This window comes from Salvelinus sp. IW2-2015, linkage group LG13 (genome assembly GCF_002910315.2).
Source record: "Salvelinus sp. IW2-2015 linkage group LG13, ASM291031v2, whole genome shotgun sequence".
Lineage (NCBI taxonomy): Eukaryota > Metazoa > Chordata > Actinopteri > Salmoniformes > Salmonidae > Salvelinus > Salvelinus sp. IW2-2015.
In genome coordinates this window covers 41,727,841-41,750,148 of record NC_036853.1, presented here as the reverse complement: position 1 = coordinate 41,750,148, position 22,308 = coordinate 41,727,841, and the positions used below count along the sequence as shown (strand labels likewise).

Sequence of the window (22,308 nt, the reverse complement as noted above, 5' to 3'; positions counted from 1 at the left end):
CAGTCATTCAGTCATTGTGACAATGAGTCGTCATAATGCTGCATCAAATGTACATGACCTTAGCTCACCCTGCACTATCAGCTCCAATGTAAATAACATGAGAAAGTCTACCTCTGATAAGCTTCCCAGTAAAGCATTAAAAACACTCAAGAAACTCAGAAAGTGCTAAAAATAGCCCATATTAACATATGTAGCCTAAGAAACAAGGTCCATGAAGTCAATAAATTGCTTGTAACAGATGACATTCATATTCTGACTGAAATCTCTGAAACTCACGTAGATAACACCTCTGATGATACAGTGGTAGCCTTACATGGTTATAACATCTACCGAAAAGACAGTAATGCCAACGGAGGCGGTGTTGCGGTCTATATTCAGAACCACATTCCTGTAGAGCTTAGAGACGATCTAATGTTAAATACTGTTGAAGTAATATGGCTACAGGTTCATCTGCCTCACCTAAAGCCTATTCTTGTGGGAAGCTGCTATAGACCACCAACTGCTAACAGTCAGTATCTGGATAACATGTGTGAAATGCTTGATATTGTATGTGATATCAACAGAGAGGTATATTTTCTGGGTGATTTAAATATTGACTGGCTATCATCAAGCTGCCTACTCAGGAAAAAACTTCAAACTGTAACCAATGCCTGAAACCTGGATCAAGTTGTCAGTCAACCTACCAGGGTAGTTCAAAACAGCACAGGAATTAAATCATTAACATGTGTTGAGCACATTTTTACTAACGCTGCATATATTTGCTTTAAAGCAGTATCCAAATCCATAGAATGTAGTGATCACAATATAAAATCCGTATCTAGGAAAACCAAAGTTCCTAGGGCTGGGCCTAATATAGTGTATAGGAGGTCATACAAGACGTTTTGTAGTGGGAAAATGTTGGGGGGGGGGGAAGCCTATTTGGCTCCTTCATTCATTGAATCAGATGGCTCATTCATAACAAATCCCACTGATATCGCAAACTACTGACTTTTTCATTGGCAAGATAAGCAAACTTAGGGATGACATGCCAGCAACAAACGCTGACACTACACATCCAAGTATATTGGACCAAATTATGAAAGACAAGAATTGTACTTTTGAATTCCGTAAAATCAGTGTGGAAGCGGTGAAAAAAGTATTGTTGTCTATCAACAATGACAAGCCACTGGGGTCTAACAATCTAGATGGAAAATTACTGAGGATAATAGCAGAAAATATTGCCACTCCTATTTGCCACATCTTCAATGTAAGCCTACTAGAGCGTGTGTGCCCTCAGGCCTGGAGGGAAGCTAAAGTCATTCTGCTACCCAAGAATAGTAAAGCCCCCTTTACTGGCTCAAATAGTCGACCAATCAGCCTGTTACCAACCCTTAGTAAACTTCTGGAACAAATTGTGTTTGACCAGATACAAAGCTATTTCACAGTAAACAAATTGACAACAGAATTTCAGCATGCTTATAGCGAAGGACACTCAACAAGCACAGCACTTACACAAAGGACTGATGATTGGCTGAGAGAAATTGATGATAAAATGATTGTGGGGGCTATCTTGTTAGACTTCAGTGCAGCTTTGGACATTATTGATCATAGTCTGCTGCTGGAAAAACGTATGTGTTATAGCTTTACACCCCCTGCTATCATGTGGATAAAGAGTTACTTGTCTAACACCTTGCCCAAACCGGCTGCGCGTGTGCGCCATCAGGCGCTATCGTGCATAAATTTATTTTGCCCCCCCACACCAAACGCGATCATGACACGCATGACACACATTTTTTCAATGTTTACTAACAACATGCCAGTGACTTTGAATAAAGCTAGAGTTTCAACACTATACACATCAGCTACTACAGCAACTGAAATGACTGCAATACTCAACAAAGAGCTGCAGTTAGTTTCAGAGTGGGTGGCAAGGAATATGTTAGCCGTAAATATTTCTAAAACTAAAAGCATTGTATTTGGAACAAAACACTGAACCCTGAACTCATTGAACCCTGAACTCATTGAACCCTGAACCTCAACTAAATCTTGTAATAAATAATGTGGAAATTGAGCAAGTTGAGATGAATAAACTGCTTGGAGTAACATTAGATTGTAAACTGTCATGGTCAAAACATATTGATGCAGTAGTCGCTAAGATGGGGAGAAGTCTGTCTATAATAAAGCGTTGTTCTGCCTTCTTAACGACACTATCAACGAAGCCTGTCCTAGAGGCCCTGATTTTGTCATACCTTGACTACTGTTCAGTCGTGTGGTCAGGTGCCACAAAAAAGGACTTAGGAAAATTGCAATTGGCTCAGAACAGGGCAGCACGGCTGTTCCTTGGATGTACATAGAGAGCTAATGTTAATAATATGCATGTCAATCTCTCCTGGCTGAAAGTGGAGGAGAGATTGATTTCATCACTACTTTTATTCATGAGAGGTATTGACATGTTGAATGCACCTAGCTGTCTATCTAAACTACTGGCACACAGCTCGGATACCCATTGTAATGCGTCTGTGTGTAGCTGGTGTAGATGAGTCAGGCGCAGGACAGCAGATATGAGTAATGTACGCAATTTTACTCAACAATAATCACAATACACGTCAATAAATCCAAGGCCACAAATACGGACCGCAATACAATGAACAATCACTCACAAACAAACATGGGGGAACAGAGGGTTAAATAATGAACAAGTAATTGGGGGATTGAAACCAGGTGTGTAAGACAAGGACAAAACAAATGGAAAATGAAAAGAGGATCGGTGAGGGCTAGAAGGCCGGTGATGTCGACTGCCGAACGTCGCCCGAACAAGGAGAGGGACCGACTTCGGCGGAAGTCGTGACCGTACCCCCCTTGACGCGCGGCTCCAGCATTGCGCCAACACCGACCTTCGGGGACGACCCGGAGAACGAGGCGCAGGGCGATCCGGATGGAGACGGTGGAAATCCCGCAGCAACGAAGGGTCCAAGACGTCCTCCACCGGCACCCAGCATCTCTCCTCCAGACGCTACCCCTCCCACTCCACGAGGTACTGAATTACTCTCCCGACGCCTCAAGTCCAGGATGGCTCGAACAGCATTCGCCGGGGCCCCCTCGATGTCCAGAGGGGGCGGAGGAACCTCCCGCACCTCAGACTCCTGGAGTGGACCAGCCACCACCGGCCTGAGGAGAGTCACATGGAACGAGGGATTAATACGGTAATCTGGGGGAAGCTGTACCCTGTTGCATACCTCGTTCAGTCTCCTCAGGACTTTGAATGGCCCCACGAACCACGGGCCCAGCTTCCGGCAGGGCAGGCGGAGGGGCAGGTTTCGGGTCGAGAGCCTCACTGCGGTGGTTCGCCTTCTGCCGCCTCACGGCCCGTTGCAGGGGCACATGGGCGGCGTCCCAAGTCTCCTCCGAGCGCTTAAACCATTCATCCACCGCAGGAGCCTCGATCTGGCTCTGATGCCAAGGTGCCAGAACCGGCTGATACCCCAGTACGCACTGGAAGGGGGAGAGGTTAGTGGAGGAGTGGCGGAGTGAGTTTTGGGCCATCTCTGCCCAGGGGATGAATGCCGCCCACTCCCCTGGACAGTCCTGGCAATATGACCGCAGAAACTTACCCACATCCTGGTTTACACTCTCCACCTGCCCGTTACTCTCGGGGTGAAAACCTGAGGTGAGGCTGACCGAGACCGCCAGACGTTCCATGAATGCCCTCCAGACCCTGGACGTGAACTGGGGACCCCGATCAGCACCTCGTAGTGCCGGAAGACATGAGTGAACAGAGCCTCCGCAGTCTGTAGGGCCGTAGGGAGACCGGGCAAAGGGAGGAGACAGCAGGACTTAGAAATCCGATCCACAACGGCCAGGATCGTGGTGTTGCCCTGTGAGGGAGGAAGATCCATCAGGAAGTCCACTGACAGGTGCGACCACGGCCTTTGTGGAATGGGTAGGGGTTGTAACTTCTCTCTGAGCAGGTGCCTGGGAGCCTTGCACTGGGCGCACACCGAGCAGGAGGAAACATAAACCCTCACGTCCTTGGCCGAGGTGGAACACCAGTACTTCCCACTAAGACAACGCACTGTCCGACCGATGCCAGGATGACCAGAGGAGGGTGACGTGTGGGCCCAATAGATCAACCGGTCGCGGACAGCAGACGGAACGTACAGACGCCCAGCTGGACACTGGAGAGGAGTGGGCTCTGTACGTAATGCCCGCTCGATGTCCACGTCCAGCTCCCACACTACCGGTGCCACCAGGCAAGAGGCCGGGAGTATGGGAGTGTGATCCATGGACCGTTCCTCTGTGTCATAAATCTGGGACAGTGCGTCTGCCTTAGCGTTCTGGGAACCTGGTCGGTAGGACAGGGTGAACACAAAACGGGTAAAAAAAACATGGCCCACCTTGCCTGGCGAGGGTTCAGTCTCCTCGCCGCCCGGATGTACTCCAGATTGCGGTGGTCAGTCCAGATGAGAAAAGGGTGTCTCGCCCCCTCAAGCCAATGTCTCCACGCCTTCAGAGCCTTGACGACAGCCAACAGCTCCCGGTCCCCTACATCATAGTTTTGCTGCGCCAGGCTGAGCTTCTTCGAAAATAAGGCACAGGGGCGGAGCTTCAGTGGCGTACCCGAGCACTGAGAAAGCACGGYTCCTATCCCAGCCTCGGACACGTCCACCTCCACCATGAACGCCAAAGAGGGATCCGGATGACCTAGCACGGTAGCCGAGGTAAACAGAGCCCTCAGGTGACCAAAAGCCCTGTCCGCCTCAGCCGACCACTGCAGTCGCACCGGTCCCCCCTTCAGCAGTGAGGTAATGGGAGCCGCCACCTGACCAAAGCCCCGGATAAACCTCCGGTAGTAGTTGGCAAACCCTAGGAACCGCTGCACTTCCTTTACCGTGGAGGGAGTCGGCCAATTACGCACGGCTGAAATGCGGTCACACTCCATCTCCACGCCTGACGTGGAAATGTGGTACCCTAGGAAGGAGACGGACTGTTGGAAGAACAGACATTTCTCAGCCTTGACGTACAGGTCATGCTCCAACAGTCGACCAAGCACCCTGCGCACCAGGGACACATGCTCGGCGAGTGTAGCGGAGTATATCAGAATGTCGTCGATATACACCACTACACCCTGCCTGTGCAGGTCCCGGAAAGTCTTCCAGGCCTTTGTTGATGAGATTGACGGAGCATTCATCAACCCATACGGCATGACGAGACACTCATAGTGCCCTGGGATTGTACTAAATGCCGTCTTCCACTCGCCCCCTCCCGGATATGCACCAGGTTGTAAGCGCTCCTGAGATCCAATTTTATCGCACTGGCGATGAGAGGCAGCGGGTAGCTGTACCTCACAGTGATCTGATTGATACCCCGATAGTCAATACAGAGGTGCAGATCTCCATCCTTCTTCTTCACAAAAAMGAAACTCGAGGAGGCAGGTGAAGTAGAGGGCCGAATGTATCCCTGCCCCAGAGATTCGGAGACATATGTTTCCATAGCTGCCGTCTCCTCCTGTGACAGAGGATACACGTGACTCCTGGGAAGTGCTGCGTCTAGCAGGAGATTTATCGCACAATCCCCCCGTCGATGGGGTGGTAATTGAGTCGCACTCTTCTTACAGAAGGCGAGAGCCAAATCGGCATATTCTGAGGGGATGCTTACGGTAGAGACCTGGTCTGGACTTTCCACCGTAGTCGCACCGATGGAAACCCCTACACAGCTCCCTGAGCACTTTTGTGACCACCCCTTGAGAGCCCTCTGTTGCCACGAAATAGTGGGATCATGACAGACTAACCAGGGTAGGCCCAGCACCACGGGAAATGCAGGAGAATCAATAAGGAAGAGACTGATTCTCTCCTTGTGACCCTCCTGCGTAGCCATGCCTAGTGGAGCGGTGGCCTCCCTAATCAGCCCTGACCTTAATTGTCGACTATCTAGGGCTTGCACAGGGAAGGGCATATCCACAGGAACAAGGGGGATCCCTAAACTATGGGCAAATGAACGGTCAATAAAATTCCCAGCTGTGCCTGAATCTACGAGCGCCTTATGCTGGGAATGCGGGGAATACTCCGAAAATGTAATAAACACATACATGTGAGCAACAGGGGGCTCTGGGTGAGCCTCATGCCGACTCACCTGGGGTGACACGATAGTGCCCTGCCTGCTGCCTCGACTCCCTGAGGAACCCCCCCCAGCACCACCAGCAGTGTGCCCTCTGCGGCCACAGATGGTGCAGGGATTGGCCCCTCCTCCGGTCGCCCTAATCACACCACCTCCCAGCTCCGTCGGAGTGGAGTTGCTGGGGGATGGAACTGACAGGCCCCGATCCGGACATCCGCGGGTAGGCAGCAGGTTGTCCAGCCAGATGGACAGGTCCACCAGCTGGTCCAATGTGAGGGTGGTGTCTCGGCAGGCCAACTCCCGACGGACGTCCTCGCGCAGACTGCACCGGTAGTGATCGATCAGGGCCCTGTYGTTCCATCCCGCGCTGGCGGCCAGGGTCCGGAAGTCCAAAGTGAAATCCTGCACGCTCCTCGTCCCCTGCCTCAGATGGAACAGATGTTCACCCGCCACTCGACCCTCAGGCGGGTGGTCGAAAACTGCCCGAAAGCGGCGGGTGAACTCTGCGGAATGGTCCAACGCCGCTTCTCTCTCACTCCATACGGCGTTGGCCCACTCCAGGGCTTTGCCTGAGAGGCAGGAGACGAGGGCGGATACGCTCTCACGTCCCGAAGGAGCCGGGTGGACGGTCGCCAGGTAGAGTTCCAGCTGGAGTAGGAACCCCTGGCATCCGGCAGCCGTCTCATCATACTCCCTCGGGAGCGCGAGCCGAATCCCGCTGGGATCGGGTGAAGGAGGGGTGGACAGTGGGGCCTGCTGTAGTGGGGCTGGTGGAGGCATTGGAAGACCTCCTTCTCTCTTCCATCTATCCATCGTCTGCAGCACCCGATCCATGGCGGTGCCCAGACGTTGCAACATGGTCGCATGCTGCTGGACGCGCTTCTCGTCCGCCAGAGGGGGGCAGTCTGCTCCTGCTGACTCCATTTCAGGTGAGTGATTCTGTAATGCGTCTGTGTGTAGCTGGTRTAGATGAGTCAGGCACAGAAATAAATAATTCTAAATAACAAACTGGCTTTATTTACAAATTAGTAATAATGTCTCACCGCATTTCCAAGAATGGCCTTTTCTCGCTCATTTTTCATTATTTGAAAATTAAATAATCTCCAAAATATTGTTATTACAAAGCGATTATTATTCTTATTGATTAAGAATTATATAAAAGCTCGTTGGATATTCTCACAGTTATATTATTAGCCCTGTTATTAGCAGGACAATATATATTGGTCATATTGGTCATGGCATATTGGTCGTGGCGCACAATGGGATTGCCTTGTAGTTCTCCAGCTGTATCCACTGAAAGCGCGCAAGGTTCAAGGCACGAGGGCAGGGAAGGGCCGCAGAGCCGCGCACAGAAGACCGACCTAGCCCAGGAGGATGGGGGAGGGGGGTGGACCCACACTGGCAACACTTTAAGGAGCATTGCACTAATAATGGCACTGACGAGGGAAACGTTCCCACTGTTCTGTTCTTAGTACCAGTCTGCACGTTCAAACTAAAATAATGTAACTAATAATGGCATCTTTATGCTTTCGTTAATAAAATATTTAATAAAAATACTCTTTCAAAATGCTGATGTTTATTTAGTTATGGATCCATAACGAATTACTATGGGAATAAATATCACTGAATTACAGAAACATCCTCCAATCCTCTATATGTAATTATTGGCGGAGAGTCACGTCATATTTTCGATCTACTGTAGGCGAAATGAGTCCCACAAGTGTTGAGTAATGTGCTGTTAAAAGTGGGGTAGGTCTTATTTATTTAAAGAGCATATTGAAGTTAGAAGCAATCGGATTTGAAGCAATAGCCTACAACTATTTTAGCACCGTTTCGCACTGCTCTGAGACAATTATGGGGACTAGTCTTGATAAATCAATGAGATTTTTTTCCGTTGAATCTCCGTTTGGGTATTGGTTAGACTAGAATTTGAAAATTAGGGTATAGAAATGTTATGTTCTTTGTTGTAAACTTTATTTAACTAGGCAAGTCAGTTGAGAACAAATTCTTATTTACAAGGACAGTCTACTCCTTGAACCTCGGTCTCCCGCGTGCCTGCACGTCACGGGGATTCTTTAGCTAAATAGCCCAGTACTGTAGCCTACTCCTGACCGTCACGTTGTACAGCGCTATATTTTCTGATCCATCCTAAAGGAAACCCAGAGGGTTTTTCATTTTTCTTGGAATAGAAACACCATAATATGAATTAAGCAAAATCAGTCCCATATACTATGTTCTTACAAAAAAAAGATTTAGATTCTCTAGTACAGCCACTATTGAAGGCTATCAAATGCTTCTCAAAGATGCCCTCTGGTGGTCAAACTAGCACTGACTAGCATTAATGGTACCAGTGGTTCACGCTTAAATAACGTGCCATAGAATTCTGCGGCACCATTCAAGCTGTGCCGCAGTACGCTGCAACTTTTAAAGGACAAACCACTGTACACAGCAAGGAAGAGCTGTGACAGAACTGGTCTGGACAGGAGTCAGTTTTTGTCTCATGTAGACTTATGTGATTACAAGCAGCAGTACATATACGGACACGCCTGGTGCCCAAATGGATGACGTATGTCACGCAGTTGAGAGTCGAGTGTGGAGACGAAAGGATTCGGTTTAGTCAATCATCCTGATAAGCCCTTCCCAGCTAGTTTATGCTGGCTAGCTGACAACAGCAGCAGCATGGTGCTAGTTTAAAAAAAAGTGCAGTTCACGTTGATGGGCGAAGGAGAAATAACACAATCTGGATTTGTAAACCATCGCCAATTAGTTCCATTCCGCGTGATCTTAATTTGAGTCTCCATGAGAAATAACTTGTAATATTGGTAGTAACCATCTGGATGTCACTGTGATACAGTGCTCAATGGGTAGGTAACAGCACCAATTTGATTACAGCACCAATTTGATTGCTGCGGTCCCCGATATAGCATTTTCCCTCTCCCGCTACACACCCCCTCCCCTTGTGCTTCTCTGCTTGTGTGTGCGCCATTGCTGTGACGGCTGATGCACAGACAGCTTCTCCCACTTACGTGGCTGCGAGCTGTRACTCACTGGTCTGGTAACTAAAAGGGGAGGTTAGCTCAAATTTTTAGCGACTTTTTGATTGGTTATCATATGCACGCTATTTGCATGCTCAATGCCCCTCATGCTTCCTTGTCAATTTGCTATGCCCCCACTAGAGGTAAACAAGCCAAGCTAAAGTTAGGCTAGCTGGCTAGCTAGCCTAGCTAACTAAAACTGTTGGGAGAAAAACTCAGTGATGGAGCTTCCTAAAAAGGAGAGAGATGATACTGCCACATAGTAATGACCAATTTAAGAATTTAATTAAAATAGAAACGACTTAAATTTACCACAGGTGGATTCCAATCAAGTTGTAGAAACATCAAGGATGATCAGTGCAAACAGGATGCACCTCAGCTCAATTTCGAGTCTCGTAGCAAAGGGTCTGAATAGATGAGATCAATACATGATGATGATGCACAATTGAGAGCATCCTGTCGGGTTCTATCACCGCCTGGTACGGCATAAGGTAGTTGTGAAATTGTTAGGTTAGATTACTCGTTGGTTATTACTGCATTGTCGGAACTAGAAGCACAAGCATTTCACTACACTCGCATTAACATCWGCTAACCATGTGTATGTGACAAATACAATTTGATTTGATTTGATTATCTGCTTTTTATTTGTAATAAATTTGCAAAGGAATCTAAAAACCTGTTTTTGCTTAGTCATTATGGGGTATTGTTTGTAGATTGTTGAGGAAGAACATTAATTTAATCAATTTTAGAATAAAGCTGTAACAGTCAAGGTGTCTGAATACTTTCCGAATGCACTGTATGTTATGTACAATGACCTAGAACTCTACTTCGATGGTATAGAATGGCACTGCAATGGATAAATGTAATGTCGGAATGGAAATTATAGTGTATGATTGAAAGTTTTGTATTTGTACAAACGTAATGAGTAAGAAGTGTTTGTTTGCATGAAATGTTTGCATGATAGGCTACTCCCTGTCTTAGGCCTAAATGAACTGCATCATACTGTATATGACTGGGTGACATGCAGCATAAGGGCTGAAAGAGGCACTACAGACATTGAATATCCCTTTGAGCATGGTGAAGTTATTAATTACACTTTGGATGGTGGATCAATACACCCAGTCACTACAAAGTGTTATGTTGAGACAAATCCAATACAACACATTACTGAGTACAACTCCATATTTTCAAGTATAGTATGGCTGCCTCATGTTATGGGTATGCTTGTAATAGTTAAGGACTGGGGAGTTTTTCAGGATAAAAAAGAAACGGAATGGAGCTAAGCAGAGGCAAAATCCTTRAGGAAAACCTGGTTCAGTCCGCTTTCCACCAGACACTGGGAGATTAATTCACCTTTCAGCAGGATAATTTCCTAAAGCAAGGACAAATCTATACTGGAGTTGCTTACCAAGAAGACTGTGAATGTTCCTGAGTCGCCGACTTACAGTTTTGACCTAACACTAGAACCGCTAAAGCAGTAATTTTGACTGCTCATTAATTAATTAATTTTATTATTCTGACATTTTTAAAGTAATACCCCCCTCCGTCCTTGACTTTTCCTTAATAAGTCTATATAAAACACATCGCCGTTGGTAGAATCGTAATATCACAAACAGAACTGGAGTTATAACCAGGTGCAGTGGCCAGTTGATAATCACCCTTATAATTGCCTGGAAATTGAGCCTAAACTATATCGACACTAATTTCACACATACATTGCATTCGGAAAGTATTCAGACCCTTTCATTTTTTCCACATTTTATTACGTTACAGCGTTATTCTATTAAATAAATACAAATCCTCATCAACCTACACACAATACCCCATAATGACAACGTGAAAACAGGTTTTTTGAAAATGTTGCACATTTATTAAAATAAAAAACAGAAATACTTGATTTACATAAGTATTCAGACCCTTTGCTATGAGGCTCGAAATTGAGCTCCGATGCATCCTGTTTCCATTGATCATCTTTGAGATTATTCTAAAACTTGATTGAAGTCCACCTGTGGTAAATTCAATTGAATGGACATGATTTGGAAAGGCAAACACCTGTCTATATAAGGTCCCACAGTTGACAGTGCATGTCAGAGACAAAACCAAGTCATGAGGTCAACGGAATTGTCCGTAGAGCTCTGAGACAGTATTTTGTTGAGGCACAGATCTGGGGAAGGGTACCAAAAAATATTCTGCAGCATTGAAGGTCCCCAAGAACACAGTGGCCTCCATCATTCTTAAATGCAAGTAGTTTGGAACCACCAAGACTCTTCCTAGAGCTGGCCGCCCAGCCAAACTAAGCCATTGGGAGAGTTGGGCCTTGGTCAGGGAGGTGACCAAGAACCTGATGGTCACTCTGACAGAGCTCCAGAGTTCCTCTGTGGAGATTGGAGAACCTTCCAGAAGGACAACCATCTCTGTAGCGCTCCATCAATCACCTTTATGGTAGAGTGGCCAGATGGAAGCCACTCCTCAGTAAAAGGCACATGAAAACCCGCTTGGAGTTTGCCAAAAGGCACCTAAAGACTCCCATTCCATGAGAAATAAAATTCTCTGGTGATTAAATTAAACACTTTGGCCTGAATGCCAACTAGACGTCTGGAGGAAACATGGCACCATCCCTACAGTGAAGCATGTCGTTGGCAGTATCATGCTGTGGGGATGTTTTTCAGTGACAGGGACTGGGAGACTAGTCAGGACCGAGGGAAAGATGAACAGAGCAAGGTACAGAGAGATCCTTGATAAAAACCTGCTCCAGAGCGCTCCGGGCCTCAGACTGGGGTGAAGGTTCACCTTCCAACAGGAAAACGACCCTAAACAGACAGCTAAGACAACACAGGAGTGGCTTCGGGAAAAGTCTCTGAATGTCCTTGAGTGGCCCAACCAGAGCCCGGACTTGAACCCAATCAAACATCTCTGGAGAGAGCTGAAAATAGCTGTGCGGCGTCCAACCTGACAGAACTTGAGAGGATCTGCAGAGAAAAGTGGGAGAAACTAAGGGATTACAAAAAAAATGTCATTGTAATCCGTTACGTTACCAACAAAAATATTGTAATCAGATTACAGATACTTTTGAAAAACTAAATGATTACTCCTAGGATTACTTATAAATTCAGATGGATGTTTGCGAAAAAAAAATCTTTGTCATTTCTCTGTTTTCTCAAGTACATTCAAATCAGCATTGAAAAAAGGCACAAGTTTAAGTTTGTTCCACCTGAGCGAGTCTGACCACAAGTCAGAGACCACTATGATGACACACCCAAATGTGTTTGATGGATTGTGGGAAAAGAGCAGGAATAGGCTTTTTTAGGCTAAAGTCCTAGCTTTGTCTTCCAATGGTGTGACTGCTGTCGATATCCAAAGATTATCCAATTTGAATAAACGCTTGGAGGTAAGGATGACAGCAGTGATGTAGTCTATGGCGATACGGATATCACTTATTATTGATATCTACTGTATATAGTTAATTGATGTGAATCACACTTCTGCTCTCTCATTTAGCTATTTTCGCCTTACGGATTGTAGTTGTTGTGGATGGCTGTTCACAAATCTAGATGTGTATTTGAACCCAATAATGGTTGAATTCAACAAGTTTAAGCTGCCTATCAATCATTGTTTTTGAAACCAGTGGACAGCCAGTGAAAAATGTGCTCTTGCAAAAGCTGCATAGTGTGGATCCAAGCCGGTCGAATAAAAGTGGGGCTTTTATTGCTCAATCTAATTCATGCTAATAAAAACAAAATCCATAGGCATAATGGACACATGCTCGAACTTGCACACTTTTGATAGACTTAAAGGGGCAATCTGTAGTTGCAACATCCATTTTTGGATTTCTAAATTATATATACAGTATATACACACTACCGTTCAAAAGTTTGGGGTCACTTAAAAATGTCCTTGTTTTTGAAAGAAAAGCAAATTGTTTGTCCATTAAAATAACATCAAATTAATCAGGAATACAGTGTAGACATTGTTAATGTGGTAAATAACTATTGTAGCTGGAAAAGGCAGTTTYTAATGGAATATCTACATAGGCGTACAGAGGCCCATTATCAGCAACCATCACTCCTGTGTACCAATGGCACGTTGTGTTAGCTAATCCAAGTTGATCATTTTGAAAGGCTAATTGATCATTAGAAAACCCTTTTGCAATTATGTTAGCACAGCTGAAAACTGTTGTCCTGCTTATTAAAGAAGCAATAAAACCGGCCTTCTTTATACTAGTTGAGTATCTGGAGCATCAGCATTTGTGTGTTCAATTACAGGCTCAAAATGGCTAGAAACAAAGTACTTTCTTCTGAAAGTCATTAGTCTATTCTTGTTCTGAGAAATGAAGCCTATTCCATGCAAGAAATTGCCAAGAAACTGAAGATCTGGTACAAGACTGTGTACTACTTCATTCACATGTCTACACTGTATTTCTGATAATTTCGATGTTATTGTAATGGACAAATATTTAGCTTTTCTTTCAAAAACAAGGACATTTCTAAGTGACCCCAAACTTTTCAACGGTAGTGTATATCCATTGATACTTGAATAATATAACTTAGAAATCCCTCATGAGCTTAGTTCAACTGTCACACTGCTGAGAACACAAAATATAAGCGTGTTGTATTCCAATGTTTGTAAACATTGTAAATGTAAACAAATGCTGTATAGCCTCACAACATGTTTAAAACAAAAACATGTGTATCATGGATGGTCAGTCCTTGCATCCATAGCTCTGTCTATTAATCAGAGAATGGTTACATGTCTCCAGGCCTATCCCTCAGCTTTTTACCTAAACAGAGGTGGAGCTCCCATTTTGTTATTGTTTCCTCTGAGGATTTGCCCTTTAAACAGCTGCATATTATCAAGATATCAAAGTTTCACCAACAAAAAGGTAAACAATAGGCCTACAGCAAATACAGCATATGGCATTCATTTTTTACATGTAAATAGCACTTTCAGTAGTGCTCAAAGCATGCCATTCCATGAAAGCAGTATTTGTTTTTCAACTCGAATCAATGAGCCCAATCAGTCCTCCATGACAACAAAATCATAAACAACAGAGTAGGGCTGGCTAATAAGTCCTTCGTTTTTGGGTCATGCTCAGGTAAAACAATTTGGCTAATCTATACTTCCATATGTGACCCGATTCAGGAAACTAGGTGTATGTCGCAAGTCCTGTGAAGACAGGAGAGCCGTGTGAATGTAAAACATTTTTTTTTAATCAAAATGCATTTTTGGGAAGAAATGCCTCCTTGAACATGTGCACTTTCATGTGCCTTAATAACAAACGTGTATGCTATCTGTAAATACGAATACAATTGTTAAATTACGAGCCTTGTTGGTTAATCCACAGAAAAAGCTGGCAACCTTCCCAATGGCCATGATTGGCTGAGATAATGAGTGGGCTGAACATGCCGAGAGAGGAGTTTGGATTGGTCTGCCATAGAAGCTTGTCAGTCTGTGTTGGTAGTCCTGTCGAAAGCGGCTTTTTGTACTGTGTAGTGGAGCTGCATAAGTGTGGCTCTCCACTTTCTGGAGGATCAAGTTTTGAAATCTGTGGAATTAGACTATGACAGCTAAAGAAATGGAGGAAACTCCTGTCTCCGGATTACATCTTCAAACTAAGGGCAACCGTGGCAAGGCATTCCTGACACGATGATGTATACAGGTAAGATAGCTAGCTACATTTTCAGATATTACACGTTTTCTAATTTTGACAGAAATTGGTTTCATTTCAAGCTAAAGTGTACTGTTAGCTAGCTAAGGTTAGCTGGCTGGCTCCCTAGCTGATGTTATCATTCATTTCCTAGAGCCGTTTGCTGTTCTAGTTAGCTAACATTGAACATGGTTGGTTAGCTCCCAGCACTGTGGCATTGTTGGCACTGTTCATTGTTGTTTAACTAGCTAACATTAGCTGGCTGACTCATTAGCTAACATTATGTGACGTGTGTGAACTTACACTTTGTTTACCTAGCTCGGTACATTGTTTATAGCTAGCTATATGTCTGATGCTAAAGTGTACTGTTAGCTAGCTAACGTTACCTGGCTGGCTCCCTAGCTGATGTTATTATTCTTTTCCCAGAGCCGTGTGCTGTTCTAGTTAGAGCCTAATGCTAGCTGGCTAACAATGAACATGGTTGGTTAGCTCCCAGCACTGGCATTGTTGGCACTGTTCATTGTTTAACTATTTAACGTTGGCTGGCTGGCTTGTTAGCTAACGTTACGTGACGTGTGTACAACACCCGTAGAATATGGCCGGTGTCAGTAAACGTCTGCAAGCGCAATGACATTGTTGCCAGCAGAGCTGGTTAGGGTGTTTTCATTCTATCCAGAGGTAAACAAATCATCGTCCAGAGCGTCAAGTGTGCGCTTCGAGAGCGAAACGAGATGGGTGGGGCTAAAGCTTAAGAGTGCGTGAACAATGCTGAATGGGTGTTGACAAAGAGCTCTTCACTAGCTAGTAAAACATTCAAAGGCGATTTTCTCAAAAGTTAGTTTACAAGTTGATCAACTATCAAAGCAGAATTACTTTCCTATTTTTCCTCAAATGCAGTGTATGATATATCATTTGTAGCTCTGAGTCTCTACTTTTATCTAATGTAAAAAACACCATTTCAAATTTTGCTACATACAGTGTGGCAAAAAAGTATTTAGTCAGCCACCAATTGTGCAAGTTCTCCCACTTAAAAAGATGAGAGGCCTGTAATTTTCATCATAGGTACACTTCAAAAATTCCAGAAAATCACATTGTAGGATTTTTAATGAATTTATTTGCAAATTATGGTGGAAAATAAGTATTTGGTCAATAACAAGTTTATCTCAATACTTTGTTATATACCCTTTGTTGGCAATGACAGTGTCAGCTCCCGGCATCTGTGGTAGAACAGTCGGAAGCAGCCTTATTATATCCTGTACTCGTGCTCCTAGTAGCACAGGGTTTTTGGCTTGGGGACCGAGATGTTTCTCACCATAGAACTGCCTATGATGACAGCCGGTGATGTTGAATGGGCCGGTCTCTCAGGCAGCCTCACAGTCTGGTGAGCTCCGAGGATCTGAATCCGAGGTAGAAGCCGAGGGAGAGAGAGCCGAGGACGAAGACGCAGGTACCTCCGGATCCGATCTTGATTGGGAAGCCACCACGGACGAAGTCTCCGGAACCTCTGGATCCAGGGCGGAAAAGCTGTTTCTGGTCTGTGTCAGTTCCGGGCTCAACATCTCCATGGAGACCCCCATTGCCAAAGGATGCCTTCTTCGACTTCCACGGCGAGTGACGTACCTCCATGGCTGGTTGGTTGGGTCGAGATCAGCTCTGTTCTCCAGGGAAGGGGGAGACCCCTTCGGGGATGGAGCCCTGCCTAGCGGCGAAACTTCCATCAGACCAGAGCGGCGTCCGGCTACTGGGGTGGAAGAAAAATAAAAAGTAGGTGGGCGTGGATTCCCCAGTAGCTTATGTAGGTTTGCTACTTGCTTGCTAAGAGTAGCTACTTCACTCCTGTAGTCCTCCGCAAGCAAGCAGTTGCTACATTGAAAGTCAACGCAGTCCACATTGTCCTGGATCAAAGCAAAGTAAATGCAGCTCCTGCAACGTTGGAAACGTTCAATAGCGGCCTCCATTTGAGTCCACAGAGCCAGCTAGGCTAGCTAGGCTTTTGCATCTCACAGCAATTTAGCCCAACAGAGCCGCAGGATTCAAAATAAAATAAAGATATATAAAAACACTGTGAGCTTTTAAACCGAGGTCTTTAGTTCAGGTTTCAGCATTCGACAGGTTTCAGTTTCGGTCGTACGACAAACAATACAACTTTCCCGATTTTAATCCTTTGGTCGTACCCCCCAGGGCAATTTAACTTGTTCCAGAGGCTGCTCCAAAACACCACCAGTGGAGAAAAGGTATTCGCAGTGGACTTCTAGTTCAATTCAAGAGACGTAAACACCATCCACCGCTTCTGAGTATATTACTCGGTAATTTTCAGTTTCTGGATAATTAAGGAGACGAGCTCAGGGCATGGATCTCCTTGTCTCCCAGAGAGACATCAGGGATTGCAACATACTCTATTTCCTGGAAACATGGCTCTCTCGGGATATACTGTCCCTGTCCGTTCAGCCATCTGGTTTCTCAGTACATCGTGCAGACAGAAATAAAGAACTCTCCGGGAAGAAGAAAGGCGAGGTGTATGTTTCATGATTAACCACTCATGGTGTGATTGTGATAACATACAGCAACTCAAGTCCTTTTGTTCACCCGACCTAGAATACCTCACAGTCAAATGCCGACCGTATTACCTCCCAAGAGTCACAGCCGTGCATATTCCCCATCAAGCCGATAGCACGACAGCCCTCAAGGAACTACACTGGACTTTATGCAAACTGGAAATCACATATCCTGAGGCGACATTTATTGTAGCTGGGGATATTAACAGARCAAATTTGAGGAAAACGCAAAAACATTGGACCACTGCTACTCAACTTTTCGAAATGCCTACTAGCCCCTCCACCGCCCTCCCTTCGGCAGATCTGATCATGACTCCATTTTGCTCCTCCCTTCCTATAGGCAGTAACTCAAACAGGAAGTATCCATAATAAGGTCTAGTCAAAGCTGGTCTGACCAATCAGAATCCATGCTTCAAGATTGTTTTGATCACGCGAACTGGGATATGTTATGGGTAGCCTCTGAGAATAACATCGACGAATACACGGATATGGTGACTGAGTTCATCAGTAAGTGTTTAGGAGATGTTCTACCCACTGTGACTATTAAAACATAACCAAACCAGAAACCAGAAACTGTGTATAGATCCCATCTGGACATTCACGCAAAACGGAAAGCGAGAACCACCGCATTTAACCATGGCAAGGTGACTGGCAATATGGCTGAATACAAACAGTGTAGTTATTCCCTCCGTAAGGCAATCAAACAGGCAAAACGTCAGTACAGAGACAAAGCAGAGTCGCAATTCAACGGCACAGACATGAGACGTATGTGGCAGGATCTACAGACAATCATGGACTACAAAAGGAAAACCAGCCACATCGCAGACCCGATGTCTTGCTACCGGACAAGCTAAGCACCTTCTTCGCCCGCTTTGAGGATAACACAGTGCCACCGACGTGGGCCGCTACCAAGGACTGTGGCTCTCCTTCTCCGTGGCTGACGTGAGTAAGACATTTAAACGTGTTAGCCCTCGCAAGGCTGCCGGCCCAGACGGCATCCCTAGCCACATCTTAAGAGCACGCGCAGACCAGCTGGCTGGAGTATTTATGGACATATTCAATCTCTCCCTATCCCAGTCTGCTGTTCCCACATGCTTCAATATGTCCACCATTGTTCCTGTATCCAAGAAAGCAAAGGTAACTGAGCTAAATGACTATCGCCCCGTAGCACTCACTTCTGTCATCATGAAGTGCTTTGAGAGGCTAGTTAAGGATCACACCTCTACCTTACCTGACACCCAGACCCACTTCAATTTGCTTTCCGCCCCAATAAATCCACAGACGATGCCATCGCACTGCACGCTTCCCCATCCCATCTGGACAATAGGAATACCTATGTAAGAATGCTATTCATTGACTATAGCTCAGCATTCAACATCATAGTACCCTCCAAGCTCATCATTAAGCTCGGAGCCCTGGGTCTGAACTGTGCAACTGGCTCCTGGACTTCTTGACGGACCGCCCCCAGGGGGTGATGGTAGGAAACAACACCTCCACTTCGTTTATCCTCAACACAGTTGCCCCACAAGGGCGCATGCTCAGCACTTTCCTGTACTCCCTGTTCATACATGACATGCCTCCAACTCAATCATCAAGTTTGCAGACGACACAACACTAGTAGGCCTGATTGCCAACAATGACGAGAGGGCCTACAGGGAGGCGGTGAGGTTCCTGGGAGAGTGGTGCCAGGAAACAACCTCTCACTCAACGTCAACAAAACAAACAGCACCTGAAGTCACAGGAAGGCCAAAAAGATCATCAAGGACATCAACCACCTGAGCCACGGCCTGTTCACCCCGTTATCATCCAGAAGGCGAGGTCAGTACAGGTGCATTAAAGCTGGGACCAAGATTAAAAAACAGCTTCTATCTTAAGGCCATCAGACTGTTAAATAGCCATCACTAGCCGGCTTCCACCCGGTTAAGCAACCCTGCACCTTAGAGGCTGCTGCTCTATATACATAGACTTGGAATCACTGGCCACTTTAATTATGCAACACTAGTCACTTTAATAATGTTTACATGCTGCTAGACTCATGTCATATGTATATACTGTATTCTATTCTACTGTATTTTAGTCAATGCCACTCCAACATTGCATGATCTAATATTTATATATTTCTTAAATAGATTATTTTAATTTTAGATGTGTGTTTTGTTGTGACTCATTTTAGATACTACTGTACTGTTAGATACAGTACATTTGCTAAATATGTGTATGTGACCAATAAAATTTGATTTGATAGCAGTGGGTGTAAAGCCATAATACATACGTTTTTCCATTTACATTTACATTTAAGTCATTTAGCAGACGCTCTTATCCAGAGCGACTTACAAATTCCATGAACAGACTATGATCGATAATGTCAAAAGCCGCACTGCAGTCTAACAAAACAGCTCCCACAATATTTTTATCATCAATTTCTTTCAGCCTATTTTCAGCCATTTGTGTAAGTGCTGTGCTTGTTGAATGTCCTTCCCTATGAGCGTGCTGAAAGTCTTTTGTCAAATTTTTTACAGTAAAATTGCATTGTATTTGGTCAAATAACTTTTTTCTCCAAAACTGTACTAAGGATTACAGGCTGATTTGTCAGCTATTTGAGCCATTAAAGGGGGCTTTACTATTCTTGGGTAGCGGAATGACTTTTGCTTCCCTCCAGGCCTGAGGGAATGCACTTTCTAGTAGGCTTAGATTGAAGATATGGCAAATACGAGTGGCAATATCGTCCGCTATTATCCTCAGTAATTTTCCATCCAAGTTGTCAGACCCCAGTGGCTGGTCACTGTTGATAGTCAACAATAGTTTTTCACTTCTTCCACACTAACTTAAGAGAATTCAAAATTACAAGGCTTGTCTTTTGTAATTTGATCAGTTATACTTGTCAGCATTTGTTGCTAGCATGCCATGCCTAAGATTACTAATCTTGCCAATTAAAAAAATAGTTAAAGTAAATGGCAATATTAGTGGCTGTTGTGATGAATGAGCCATCTGATTCAATGAATGATGGAGCTGAGTTTGCCTTTTGTCCCATAACGTCTTTATATAATTTATATTTGTTTCATAGTATAGTTTCTTCTTTTTATTCCGTTCAGTCACATGATTTCTCAATTTGCAGTATGTTTGCCAATCGGTTGTGCATCCAGACTTATTTTCTATACCTTTTGCCTCATCCCTCTCAACCATAACATTTTAAAATTCCTCATGAATCCACAGGCATTTAACAGTCATACAGTAATGTGATTCTGAGTATAAACAGCAACACCTCCACCATTGGCATATATTTTTTCTGTTCACTTTATAACCATGTATTGCTGCCACTGTATCATCAAAGGTATTATCTAGGTGAGTTTCAGAGAATATGAATATGAATGCCGTCTGTTACAAGCAAGTTAATGATTTCATGAACTTTATTCTTAGGCTACATATGTTAATATGGGCTATTTTTTCAAATTTTTCTGGGGTTTGTGATTCTTTTCAATGCTTTACTGGGATGCTTAGCAGAAATAGACATGCTCATGTTATTTATGTTTGAGCTGATAGTGCAGGGTGAGCTGCACACAATGGACTTCCTACTAGGGCACACCGTGTCAGTGCTAACAGTTTAACTCTGGTTCATGTTACTGCATACAATAGCTGTAGGCTTAACAGAGGCATTCAGGGCCATTAGAGGGACATACATTATGTTACTTACATTGTGTCTGCCAACGCCCCTGGGATAATGTACATTTGCTACAGCATTATGATAACTCAGACGCAATGGTAGGGATTAACTGAGCTGGGCTTGGGTCATTGAGTCCAGGAGTAAATATGGTTCAGATGGACTCCATCATTTCTACAGGAAATGTAGAAAGTTTCCAGAAGGTGTCAAAGTTATCTATAGAAGTGATTTCAACAGAGCTACAGCACTATTTTAGCCAGGTGTGTAATGCCAGTATTCTGCTGAATCTTTCACACCCGCTACCCAATGATGGTACCGGACCTGAATAATTTGGCGCTTTTTGGAATCTTTCAGTGCTAGAATCAGTTCTTTAAAATCCATTTTGAGAATTTCCGAGCTAGCCCTCCTAATGTCGTTTGACCCCACATGGACTACGACAGCGTCAGCTCCCGGCAACTGTCGTAGAACGGTCGAAAGCAGCCTTGTAATGTCCTGTACTCATAATCCAGGATAGCACAGAGTTTTTTCCCCGGGAACTATGATTTTTCCCCCCCATAAAACTGGCAATGACGACAGCTGGTGCAATGGCTGAGGAGGAACTTCCGTTCTTTCGCCTCAACTGATTTCGCAAACCCCTCGAGGACCGAAGGGCCCGATAGACCGGAGCCAGCTGTAGTATCCATTGTGGATGATGAATGGGCTGGAGTCTCAGACAGCCTCACGGTGGATCTGAACCCGAGGTAGAAGCCACCGGAGAGGGAGACAGAACAGAGGACAGAGGCGCAGGTACCTCTGGATCCGATCTCGAATTGGAAGCCCCCAGGGAAGGTGCCGGAACCTCTGGATCCAGGGAGGCGAAACTGTTTCTAGTCTGTGTCTGGTACRGGCTTAACATCTCCAAGGAGGCCCCCGTTGCCAGAGGACACTGCTTTCGATTTCCACTGCAAGTGTTATATCTCCATGGCTGGTTGGTAGGATTGAGAACAGGAACATCCACCATGTCATCCAGGAGCATCCCACCAACTCCATTCTCCAGGGAAGGGGGAGACCCCTTCTGAGAGGGATTGCTGCAGAGTACCAGCCAGTCGGCTGTGGGGAGCAAACACTTCCACCAGGCTAGAGCGGTGTCCGGCTATTGGGGTAGAAGAGAAAGAAAAAGTAGGCGGGTGTGGATTCCCCWGCTACCTGTTTGCTAAGAGTACCCACTTCACCCCTGTAGTCCTCTCCAAGCAAACAGTTGCAGTATACATCATGTGAAATCCATTCGACATTGGGTAGAACCAGTTTTGAATAATGTATACATGTTGGTTAGTAACCAGTGTT

General features: G+C 45.0%; 1 protein-coding gene across 1 annotated transcript in view; it reads left to right on the top strand.

Annotated features, from left to right (window-relative positions):
- LOC111971493 (seizure protein 6 homolog) overlaps positions 1 to 22,308 on the top strand; it is an 82,062-nt gene that overhangs the window by 25,719 nt on the left and 34,035 nt on the right. The window lies entirely within an intron of this gene.